We start from the raw sequence: 10,604 nt of genomic DNA, 5'->3' as shown, positions 1-10,604 counted from the left end.
GTGTTCTTGTTCTGTCTCCTAAGTTTTAGAGTTCCATGCTGGGCAGGTCACAAATGAAAGGCTGATACTGTGAGCTGCCTTACTTTTAAAGGATTTTGAAAGAATAAGTTGGATTAGAACTAAGCAGGATTCTTGTATTCTGCCAGCAATTCAGGCATTTTTCAATGTGTTTGACTTGGAGACTGTCACTGGATTGAATATTACAGTGTTACACAACATAATATAACAAAATTTTAAAAGGAGACTATCTGAGGATGAATCTTCCTGGAACAATGATGGAGACTAATCAATTTGCAGTTTTTTCTGAACAAAACTGACCTCTGTGCCACAATAGTGCAAAACTTACCTGTAATTGTAAAACTACCCTAAAATTTGAGTTGAATTTTACAAGCAACATGAGCTGAGTATGTGCACAGAGATGAATCATGTACAAAAGAGGCCGTTTTTTCATTCTTTTTCTCCAGACAATCTAATTTTGTTTAGTCTTTAGGGAAGTGAAAGCAGGAGAAAGACTGAAAGCATTTTATAGTCATGAATTCACTTTGTCTTAGTTATCACCAAGACAGGGTATTCATGTGTGTGCAGTGTGCTGAGACACTGAGGCTGAGAGTTCAGGGGGCTGAATGGCTCCATTGTCAATCCTGCTGAAAACTGGATTTCCTGCAGACCCTGCACTGAGCATGTAGAATCCACAGCCTTTGCTCACATATCCATGCTGAAACCATTGCACAGGCAGCTTCTTGTGCTATACACAACTTTCTAAATTAAAACAGAAGATACTAAACCCAGCTTTTCCACTGCTTACAAGTAACTAAGCAATGATGTGAGATGAAAGCACCCCCAGATCTTGTCTTTAGTTCCCCGTGGGCTTTTAAAGTAACATAAATATTCAGTGGCTCTTCAGTTTAAGTCTGGGTTACTACACCCATCTTTGTATTACTAGAGAAGAAAAGTTCCAGCCTGTGTGATGAGACTTCGTATCTGCATAGAAGATTGTAACTAGAAAGAGTTGTTTTTTTTAGTCTTTGGATGTAAAGACATTCTTAAATCATTCTAGAGCATTATTAATGACTGATTAAATATTGATCTTCCATAAATTATACACGTGTTATGTCAGCCTTTCTGGATACCTTGAGCAGGAATTTACCTGCAGTGAAAGTTGTTAAGTCACCATGCATTATGAATTCTGGTGCACAGGGTTATAAAACATGAAACCCCCTTCCCATGCTATTTGTTTATGTAGCATCTTGAAGTTGGTTTTGTTTCATCAGCTTGCCTAAAACTGGAGTGCAAAGTTAGTTCTTTTAGTTATCTGTTGTAAGCAAATGATTGTTTGAATAAAAAAATGAACATTTCTGTTAGGTGAGGTTGAGCCTCTCATCTTCTCTATCCCACCTCAGTTAACAGACTGGGAGGTGTCACACTGCAGATTAACAGGGACTCATGAAGTTTTCTCAGCAGACAAATAGAAGGAGAAAAATTCTGTAGTTTCAGTCAACAAAGAGGCATCTGCTCCAAAGTGCAATATCAAGAGTTTGCATAAATCATAAGAAGCTTTGGATCTATTCTCATATAGAGCTTCTGTTCTAAATTTAGCAGCTCTTACTGTAACATGTTTTGGCATGTTCTTCACAGAAAGAAGTGGTGGTTTTTTTGGAATGACTGGTTCCCCATCCCCTGTTTCCATAAGGAATGAGGCTGTAATAAAATAAATATAAACCATTCTTCCACAATGTGTTCCAGCCATTCAACTCCATTCTTTCCATGTGATCTCTCTGTAAAATGAATGTATTTGAGTTGGAAGGTAAAGTAAGGGAAAGATTCCCAGCAACCCAAAGTCACCACAGAGAATGATGTCACATTCACAGTCACTGGTGCTGCCTCTTTGAAGATGATGTGCAAAGGGAAACAGAAGTTGTCTTTGCTCAGGAAATAACTGGCTGATTCTTCACTTCTCAAGCAGGTCATCATGTGTTTTATGATTTAGTGGAACAAAAAATGTGGGAAGACAGGGGGATAGACTGCTGATGCTAGTCCATGCTAGTAGATGATCTATCTTCCCAGCAACAATTTTGCTTCCTGTTATGTCAATTTTCTATGTACAAAGAACATTTTCAAAAGGGATCTAATTATACTTAAATGTTACTCAGCTGAGAGTGATTTCTTCCTAAGAACACATTTGCCTTCCTCTATCAAGATGATAATTCATTCAGTAGTTCTCTAATCAAACTACTACACTTTCAGACAAAAACCTTTGTTTTCACTCCTCTCAGTTAAAATTCACTGAAAACTTCCATAGAAGTTAGTTTCCAAAAAAAAAAAAAGAAGGCTTATGGCAGGAGCAGAGTTGCTATAAATCCAGATGGACTCTATGAAAGATAAATGCATTTTGAGAAGCAATAAAAAAGAAAAAAAATCTCTACAGTAAAATTTTTTTGCTGGGTTTTTCCATACCACTTTTGTTCACAACTGCAGACTTTGGAGTCCTGATCAATAAGGGAAATAAAACTGGTGTTAAAGCATCCTACTCATTCTTCTCTGTAAGTGCCAAGGAACATATTAATTAGGATTACATGTGCACACATAAAGAGAATGTCATCTTTCTGTTAGCTCAGTATTCCCTGTTCTTTGAGAACTTGACCATAAACAATTATTCTCATTTGGAATCTGAATGATAAATGTATCCTTGGAGTCCTGCTGTGAGACAGGAACATTTCAAATGGGAACTCTCCACTGGAAACCTTCATTTCCAAAGTAAGGACTGCATCCTGTGAATAAGTGTTTCGATGGAACCTGCCTTAATAATCATGTCAAAAGGGCTTAAACACACATATTCATTTTAGTTTGTGAAAAATTTCCTGCATTCCAGCTGTGAAGCAGGTTAAACTGAAAGGTGTTCCTGCAGTGTAAACACAAGTACCTGTAACATTACAATTTAAGTGAGTTTGCCTTTATCGGTACTCTCTGGATTTCCTGCAAATTCTAATATTTTTCTAAGGCCTGTTTCAGCTCTGGAGGCAAAAGAGATTATGTGATGGACTGTAAGAATCAAGTTTTGCTCCAAGCTTAATTGTCCTGTCATTCCATTCTTCATGTATGGAAGAAACCAATGAGAATTAATCATGTTATTCCTAGAATGACAAGTTTGGGATTGAAGCAATTCTACATACTGGGACCAGAGGCCTGCTGTGAAGCCACAAGGATCACTGCATTTCTGCAGATCTTGGGAGGTTTTAAGTCTTTCCCTGTTTCAATCACTCAGAACCATGGGGGTTTGGCTTTTATTATTCCTGGTGCATACACATGTCTTCCAAAGCACGATAGAAATTGTGTGTAATTGCCTGGAAATGGATATTTCACTTTCAGCTGCAACTTGGAGTTATATTTTAAGAGTGGATTTTAAATATTATTTTTATTGAGACCAAGCTACTGCTGTGCATTTTAAAGTTAATATGTTTTCTCAGTATGGAAACCATAGAATTGATTTGTACATTTGAGTGGATCTCACAAGAGGCCAAAATTGCCTGGTCAACCATTAACCCTGTGAAAAGCTCATGATGCTGTTCAACGATTCAAATTAGAACAAACAGTAGGAACATGCTTTCAGCAGGAAATTACTGTGACAAGACCTATTGTCTCAGAGTGTGAGGTGGGTATGTGTAAGAGTACATGGCCTTCCACTGATTTTTTTTTTTTTTCTTGTAACATGGGAATAATCTGACCCTTGATAACATTTAAGGTGTGGTTCTAAGAAACATGAAGTTGAGAGCATTATCACTGAATAATGAGCTCGATAACTTCAGTACAATGACAGTCAGGCATGTAGAAAAATGACTTTTAAATCCATTTGGAACAAGTTAGAGAATAACAATGAAGAAGTAATCTGAGGATCTTTTAAGGTCTTTCAGCAAAGACAGGCCTAGAAGTACCTGCCAGGTCACCAAAAGCAATTATAGGCATCACATAACTCCTTCCCTTGCATAAAGTATGATTCACAATTTTGTGCTTAACCCATCCTCTCTTTCAGACCTGTAATTCTGTATGCTCAATATCTTTGTTACTAAGTTTGTTGTGAAAATATGACTAGTGTAGAGAACTTGTATTTTGCTCTTTAATAATTTCTTTAATGGCCAGTAGATATCAGAATGTTTTATGCCAAAATAAAGGAAGTTTTTCTCAGTGATGATAATCAGCAATGAAACAAATTGCTTTGAGAAACTCTGAAATCTCTGGTTTTGGAGATACTCAAAGCTGAAGTGGACAAGGCCCCAGGCAATTTATCTGACCTTGAAATTAGAGCCAGCCTCAAATTTGTTGCTGCTGTGGTCTGTGGGTTTGACTGGATGATGAGATGATCCCATATGTCCCTTCCAAGCTGAATTATTACAAGATTTTTAATATTAATAAATCTAGGAGATTACAGTGTGAATCCTTCTGAGAAGGCAGCATTATTTTCTTTCCAAATACTGTTATTTAACAGACTGACTTCCACTGAGATACAATGAGACGCACAAGTGTATAAAAAACCTACAATCAAAATCTGTATTAAAAACAGGTACATAGATATTTTTGGCAAGATACTTTTTGTAAGCTGCTTTATTGCTTTAGGTTCTTGTTGTAACTGAAATTATTGCTATGAAGTCAGTGAGAAATCTGGGAAATTGAAACTAAATTAAATGAAGGCAGACTTTCTGAATCCTTGCTAGTGAAACAACACCATAATAAGCATTACATTACATTACATAAGAAACAGCATTATTGAGTGAGAGCATGGTGACTAAGATTGGAAAAGGACAGCAAGAGCAGACAAACTGAGGCTGGGCTGCACACTCCCAGAAATGTTACTGGTGCCATTTGTTATTGCTCATTTCCTGTTGCATCCAGCAGCTGCAGATCATATCTGAAAGGTTAAAGACTGGGAAAGGGCCAACTGGGCAAGGTTGAGATGTAATCAAAGAGAAGATGAAATGCAGATTTAGAATATCTAAGAATTCCATGATGATCCTGTAGTTTTACCTTAACTATCAAGTCAGCATTTTTAAAGAGAGCATGCTAAGCCAAATAGCACTCACAAACTTTTAGCCTTATACATGGTGGACTCTCTTTTTGTCAGATGGGAATCTATGTTCAAACACATTTAATTAAAACTAAATTCATATTAAAGGATATTTACTGTTAGTAAGTATACTCTTCTTCTCCAGATCTGGTGCTTATTACCAGCCCAATTCAGTATTTAGCAACAGAAGAAGAACAAATCTTTGTGTTGATCCCATAGTGGACCTTCCTCTCCCCAGCCCAATGATGGATATTTACTGCTGAATACAATGTCCTTTACTGTCACATGTCTTCCCCTCTCCCTTCCCCTTTCAATACTGTGTCAACATTTGGGATGAGCCCAAATCCTAGTGTGTGATCTGACCTTCTGACATTGTAGCCCACTGAGCTACCAACCTGGCCCTGCTTCCTGCTCCAGAGAGGGAGCACAAACAGCACTCTCAAGGATCATCTTCTGCTCAGCTATTATTTTTATGTCTGTTGCTGCTGGTCCATATTAATGTATTATAAAAATCTTGCATGGATTCTTGGTTGCCTTCCCAAAATATATGTTTGGATCTGTGGATCTGTATTTATGTGGGAATAGGAATTATGTCTTTTGCAATTTGTAACTGTTGAAATTAAGAAAAATGAGGGGGAAGAATAAGAGCTGCACTGAAAACACAGTAGTAAATATGAAATTATGTTGGTCAGTGTTAAGCAGGGCAAGAACATTCTAAAAACAGACAATGGTTTTTGTTTAAAATTATGTAATGAAATATATCCAGTATAATATATAATAAAATCTTTAATTTAAACAATGGGGCAGTTTTTCAGGGGCATTAGTCTCTTCTTACATTTAGCAGAGACATATTTTGAAATATGCAAATTGCATATTTTCATTTTCTGGGCCAGATAAGGAAGGAACACAAATGCTGGCCAGAGTCCCCAGAAATGGGACTATCTTCTAATTTGTAAAGCTGCAGAACTGTGTTAGTTTACACAGTGGCACTATTGAAAACATCAAGTTCTTAGGGCATTCTAGATAAGATAGCTTCAACTTTTGCTGTTTCCTGTTTTCTCCTGATATTTTGAAAGGTAAAAAAAAAAAATAATAATCTGCATTGCTCCACCCTTGCCTTGCAGAGAGACTACAACCCAAATATTATTTTGTTTGGGAGTAAGTTTGCTTACAGCTGCAAATAAGGAGAAAAACAAAAAAGGTTCCTTTTAAACTCCTCAGAATGGCAGTTTCAGTAAAGCACCTTCAGTGGTTTCCCAGCAGAGATCAAAGGAATGAAATCCCAAAGGGCTTGGACAGTGGGGTCTATTTTTGGTAGTGAAACATCCACACAGTTCCTCTGCTTTACTGGGGATATCAGAGGAAATTGCAAATGCTGTAGAAGCTTTTTCTGATGTCACAGGCTTTTGGGTGGGTTAAAAGGACAAATACTGAGCCTTTCCCTTTGGATTCCTCTCTGTTAGTTGCTGCTTATCAAGCAAAATGGTGTTTTTGTCTACCCCACCTTCATTGTCCCACAAACAGCAATTATATTTTTTCAAGCATTGGGGAAATCTGTAATACAGTAAACTACATGAAAAAATAAGTTTAAATTTTTTCACTTGGTTTTAAAACATATATTAAAAATGGTTATTTGATTTTGTTTCAAATGCAAATACAAAATATTTAAGCTTTTCCCACCTCATTTTCTTTCCACTTTTCAATTATTAATTACTAAAACTAACGTGGAGCTAGAGAAAGATGCTAAGTAATATATGGCAGTGAGGAAATTAAATCTTCTGATTTGTACAGAAAATGGGCACAATGCTCCAATTGTCATTGAAAAATGAGGGGAAAACTATTTTTACTTTTGTGAAATAATTCAACGTTTCAAAACTCATTTTCCACTGCTGCAGAACAGTTAATATTCTGGATAAAACAGAGGCAAAGTATAAACTTGCAGAAGGAAATAACCCTCTCCTCCATGGGCAGCACCTGAGACTCATCCCTTCTCCCACTGCTTAAGAGTTCTAGCACTGGCTTTGCTCCATATCTCTACTTCCCTCTCAGCAGATCCTTTAGCAGAATCCTGCCTCTTTTCCCCTGGGTGGATTCTGCCAGTGTTGAGGAGTGGCTGTAGAGGGCAGAACAGTCAGTTATATCCATCTCTTCAAAGTGTTGATGATGCTGCCTCATGAGAGAGCAAACTCAGAATGAGTTGGAACACCTCAGTTTGGGAACCAAAGGGGCACTGCAGGACAGAAATAAATATATTTAGTATTATCCTAAATTTGGCTTCAGTATTTACCCAGAGAGCAATCCATTGTCTGCACAGGGAATACGATCATTCCTTAATGGACTTCAGACAGCAGATACTGATCATTTGAGGATGCTGACACACAAAACTGCTGTATTCTGATCCAATGGCTGATGTTCTAAACTGGCAGCCTCGTTGTCTTACAGCATGACCTTGCATCTGCAGCCTGGTGAGTCAGCTGGCAGCAGGATCACTGACTCTGGAATGTGGCAAAGGGGAAGGAAAGCAAACACCTCGGCAGAGAAAGGCATGCATGGGAAGTAAATGGCAAAGCAGCACCTGGAAAAGGGCAGTAAATAGAGCTTAGTAGTGAGGAAAGACTACAGGAAACTGGGTACCCAAACACAGGAGAGCCAGGAAGGAATATCAAAGCATTTGCAAAGGGCCACAGGTACCATGGGACAAACAAGGGCACCACTGGGCGCACAGTGCTCACTGGTCTGTGCAGGGACAACAGGAGCAACATAGACACAGTATCTTTTTTTTTTTTTTTCTTTTTTAATCTGAGAAGTCACATCAGCATTTGGTTTCCTTTTTCCTGATACTTTCCTGATGTTTCATGTAGCTTTGGAAAAACACCAGAAAAAAATGGAAAAAACAAATTTTATTTAGCTAAAAAAATAAGCATTTTCCTAATTTATGCTATTCAGAGACTAAAGACATCTCTAATACTTTTGCATATTAAAAAAATGTAGGATCTGGCCACCACTGAAGAAAAAACTGAGGCAGACTCTGAGTTGGGGCTATCAGTCCCTAGGAAGGACCTCACTCAAGTTTATGTGAGAATCATACACAAAAGTAAATTCTGGTGCAAATACATAGAATTTTTACCCTGCAGTTTTCCTGTCTCAGTGAATTGAATAAGAAACCTCAATTCAATATTTTAAATCTCATTAAATCCCTCCTTACTCCAACACATATGTGCATAAACAAAACAAAACAAAACATCCCATCTGGTCATAGGCATCTTTGAGTATTTGTTTAATGGCTCCCTAGCTGTGAGGACTGCAAAAATGCTTGAAATCCAAGTACACCACATAGCTCATAGCAACAGCATATAAAAGTTTGCCTCTCAAGAGATTTACTCTGTGAGGGCCCTATCTGTGAAAAGTTAGAGGAAAAAGGGAACCAGTGTAAAATTGTAGGGTGCACTGGTTCTGTTGATAAAATATTGGTTCTGCTTGAAGGAGTGTGGGGTAATGAAGTGCAAAGGACGGGATAGAATCCTCATTATGGCTGAAATGAAATAAGAGAGTAGTCCGTGTAATTGCAATGAAAACTTGCTTTCATTAGTTTCTCTCGATGTGCTTTCATCACAATGTGCATTATTTATACAGTAAAGACAGAATATGAGAGAAAGTGCTTCCCTCAGCCAAAGGCAGAACAAGAAGTGAAACTCAAGTTTTCTGAATCAGCCACTACAAACCCATGCAAGACACTTTGACTTTCTCATGAAATAAACATAAGCATATGGTCAACTCTACGATGCTCCTTTGGGTTAAACTTCACTCAAGAACATCCAAGTTCACTCACACAAACTTTTATTAGTCAAAACTTTGCCTCAGCAAAGAAGTCTGCTCAGTCCACAATCAAGAGGTATTTTGGGGAAAGCAAGAGACAAAGTTTTTCTTTGAAAAGATGGCTTGGATATTCCTGAAATCATAGCTCCATCCTCTTTCTATCATCTCCTTATCAGCACGTTACCAGCAGGAGCTTCTACAGGGAATCCAGGCAAGTGTTTAACAGTTCACAGGCTGTTCCACATCTGCTTTGGACAATAAGAACAGAGATTTTTGTACAGTTACTTCAACTCACACCCAAGGAAAAACCTCCAGTGTAAGCAAACTGCAACTGTATTTTTGTACATTGTCTTTAACATCATTTGCTTTTATCTTATATCCAGTGCAATTTCATAATGTCAGATTTGCCTAAATGTGACAGGCATAAAGCACTTTGATTTTGCTGGTGTCTGAGCTGACAATATCTACCGTTTTTTTAGCAGACACAAAAAGAGCTTCATCAGGTGGCCCTTGCTGGGAAGGGGCTGTCTGCAGCCTGAGAAATGCTGCATCTCAGAGCAGCTTCAGACTGGTGACCGAAACAAGCTCAGAGGGGAAATGGGGCTGCATTTTGGACTCTACTTTCCATTTCCCAGCGCAGATCAGCAGTGTCCGGGTTTCCCTGGAAGTGCAATATGGCACTGCCCTCTAGTGCCGTGCGCCAGAGCCAGCATCGGCCGAACGGCTCAGACGCAGAATTGTGTTAAAGCACTTGGAATCATGGGGTTAAAAGATCTCATTTCCTATCCCCTGCTCTCTGCGTCACTGCGGAGTGATGTGATGACTTTTGGTCAGGCCCTGGGATCTGTTTGTTGCTTATATGGAGTAAAGTAAGAATGCAACAATGGAAAACTTCAAAATCAGGCAAGAGGCCTGAAAGAAGCTGTGCTAAAAAAGTGAGATAACATCAGAGGAGAGGGTTTTTTCAATGAGCCCATAATACCCAGCCAGGCTAGGCTTGTCTTTGCCTCCATGAAATAAACCCCCCAGAACTCTCAGGTGGCTTACAGATGGTTTCCCATCAAATTTTTCCTGAGATCATATAGGAAAAATTTGTCAACATTCAAGACGAGGGACTCAATATTGACTATTCTTGGTCAATATTGAGTCCCTCGACTCATAATGAAAAGAATTATAATTAAAGTCTTGCTTTATGAGACCAGCTTCTGGATGCTGATAAAACACTTGATGGGAAATGATTCTGAACCACAAATAAAAGGCTGCCAAAGGAAAAACACATTGGAACTGCATGGGCTCTAAGTACAGTTAGGTAGGATGTGACTAAAATAACTTTGGCTGTCAGCACTGAGTATCTCATGTTTATTGATGGCTGTAATTGTTACTGCTGCAGCAGGAGTAAAGTTAAAACTAAAAAAAAATATTCATGCTGAAATAGTTCAAAACTTGATTGAAAATTTACCAGATTCCATGAGATCTTTGACTTGAATTTTGGGCCACTACTTCAAAATGTGTAAAGAGAATTCAAGCATGGCTCATAACTGGCATGAACAGTGTAGAGTTAAAATATCTGCAGGAGAAGATTCATAAAAAACTCTTTTCTGCATTTCTCTCATGTAAAACCTATAACTTTTTCTCCAGATAGAGATACTGCTCAGGAACTGGAAAGGTTAGGATAATTATTCATTCAGTTTGGACAGTATTGGGAAAAGTCCCTCAGTTATAGTGTTCTTTT

This window comes from Serinus canaria, chromosome 18, assembly GCF_022539315.1.
Source record: "Serinus canaria isolate serCan28SL12 chromosome 18, serCan2020, whole genome shotgun sequence".
Taxonomy (NCBI): domain Eukaryota; kingdom Metazoa; phylum Chordata; class Aves; order Passeriformes; family Fringillidae; genus Serinus; species Serinus canaria.
The sequence above is the reverse complement of the archived record's forward strand: the minus strand, read 5'-3'. Positions refer to the sequence as shown.